Below are 2,567 nucleotides of genomic sequence, written 5' to 3'. Positions count from 1 at the left end.
TTCCCTGATGTTGAAGTCTCACTTGTGGAGTGAGGGAACTAGACTGGGAGGTACTGTCTCCTCATGGCTGGCTCATCTGCCAAAAAGAGGGACTTTTCTAAATAATTGGCAACTGTGAAAATGAAGTTGTGATAGGCTTATTATCACAAGTGTTGAAATTCAGAAATAAAATACAGTATTACAATATTTAGAGATTTTTTTTTCTGTTAGAAGGTATTGAGTTGAGATAGTCATATTTGCCTATTATCTACTTCTGATGTTGAATCATCAAATACAATTTGTATAGCAGGAATTGATGACTGACAGCTGGGTATGCACAGGAGGGTTATCTTGGTTTGGAAGCATGGAGTTTAGAAATCCACGTTTTAAGCAGATCTTTCAGGGGTCTCCTATACTCACTATTGATTTTGACATCTGATCTCAAAGACTTGAATTATCTTGTCCAATATTTCTCCCTAAAATAATAATTTTTTAGGTGATGCACATCTGTAGTCCCAGCTATTCAGGAGGCTGTGGATGGAGAATGAGTTCAAGGGCAGCCTGGGCAACTTAGCAAGGCCCAAATATTAAAAAAAGTCAGGCATGGTGGGACCAGTAGTCTCAGCTTCTTGGAGCCTGAAAATGGAAGATTGTTTGAGCCCACAAGTTCAAGACTAGCCTGGGCAATATGAAGAGACCCTGACTCAAACCGAAACAATCCTCAAAACATTTTTTAGTATAAACAAACAAACAAAAACAAATGGCAGGAAGATTTGGCCTATGTGATTTGTATCACATTTATTTAAATATATATATGCATACATAGATACATATATATATATATATATATGTATATATATATACATACATATATATATGAAGAGAGAGAGAGTCATGCATTGGATTCAGGATGTTTTGCTCCAATGTGAAAAATGAAAAACTAACAAGATTCACAGAACTCTTCAGAAATAAGCTAACAAGCTTAAGTAAATATGATCTCTGTACTATGTATCCATTTGTACACCGTTAACAAATGAAGACAATTGTTTGAATATATGTGTACATTATATATATATATAAACATCTATATAAACATGTTACAAGTATTTTACGTTTAAATCTTAGATATATTATGAAAAATTTCAAACTATATTGGGCTCTTTTCTTTCACAGCTACAGGAGCAGCTAGGAGGATGCTCGGGCTTCAGTAGAGGTGCCTCCAGTTTCCCTTGCTGTGGCAAAAGAAGCTTTGGTTGGATCCCAATGAAACCAATGAAGTCTTCAATGCCAACTCTCATCAGCAGATTTGGAAGCTGATCAAAGATAGCTGATCATCCACAAAACCAGTGACTATTCATTCTGAGGCTCCATGCCAGAAAAATTCTTTGGCTCCCCAGAGACACAGGCATGTGGGCATAGGTAAGCAGAAGAGTATAGTTAATGCTCCAATGCAGGAGAAGGTCACCTGGGTGAATAGGATGTGAATTCTGTGTAGGATGCTCAGAGATACCATGAATCTAAGATTAACCACCACATGTATCACAGCTTCTACCTGAAGGTAAAGGGCAATGTCTGCAAAAACAAGTGGATTGTCATGGAACATATTCTAAAACTGAAGGCAGATAATGCCAAGAAGAAGCTTCTGGCTGACCAGGCTGAGACCAAAGAGGAATACAAGCTCTGTGAGGAGCATTCCAGGCTAAAGAGGAGGACATCAAGACTCTGTCCAAGGAGGAAGAGACCAAGAAATTAGGCTCTCCTCTTGTGTCTGTACATAGTGGCCTTGATGATTACATAGATACTCCTTGAAATAAAAAAAAAAGCTTTATCTGCTAAAAACTATATTGTACCACAATTTTAGAAATTCACAGTTTTATAAATTGTCATTTTTACAATAAAAGAAATACAGTCAGTCTGCTCTTTGAATTGTGAGGCTTGAAGAAGCCATGTTACTTGTTTTAAAACCAGAAATAGTTCATCACTCTTTAAATATTTTTGCTCTGTTTTACATATTTTATTTTTTAATCTTCAACACTGTTCTGAACTTCTTTTACCATTACATACAATGTTCAAATGGTCAGCATTGAATTTTATTGGAAATGTATAATTTTCTTGTTGAAGCCACTGTGCTGAAAGACTATGGACATATTTAAAAAACTAAAAACTGAAATGTAACAAAACAATATTATTCAGAAAGAACTTTGGCTGATACAGAAAATATTAGAAAATAAAGCTGTCAATTGTCATTTGGAAAATAAAAACTATGCTTAACATAGGACAACTGTTTTTTTTTTAAGTCAAGCTTTTTTTCACCCATATAGTTTATGTGGTAAAATTTTTATTTTAACCATTGTAATTAGAAATACTATTTGTACACTTAGGCACTTAGCTCCAGACTAGAAAATGAAGTTGCTTCTGGCTAATTCTATCAGTTTGACAAGTGGAATTTTTGAAGATGAACTAAAAAGGCTGATTTTTCATTATGGGAATGAAAAATCAATGGACCTTTAAATCATCACATTGTCTTTATAAGTTCCAAAGCACAAAATGTAGTGATGTGCATAATGAGCTCAGGAGGCTTAGAGAAC

At 35.0% G+C, this 2,567-nt stretch overlaps 1 pseudogene; it reads left to right on the top strand.

Annotated features, from left to right (window-relative positions):
- Positions 1-295: 295 nt before the first annotated feature.
- LOC101959329 (large ribosomal subunit protein eL19 pseudogene) lies at positions 296-1,788 on the top strand (annotated as a pseudogene).
- Positions 1,789-2,567: the final 779 nt, after the last annotated feature.

The sequence above is a fragment of the Ictidomys tridecemlineatus genome, chromosome 11, assembly GCF_052094955.1.
Source record: "Ictidomys tridecemlineatus isolate mIctTri1 chromosome 11, mIctTri1.hap1, whole genome shotgun sequence".
In the NCBI taxonomy this organism is placed as follows: Eukaryota; Metazoa; Chordata; class Mammalia; order Rodentia; family Sciuridae; genus Ictidomys; species Ictidomys tridecemlineatus.
This window is presented reverse-complemented; position numbering and strand designations above follow the sequence as displayed.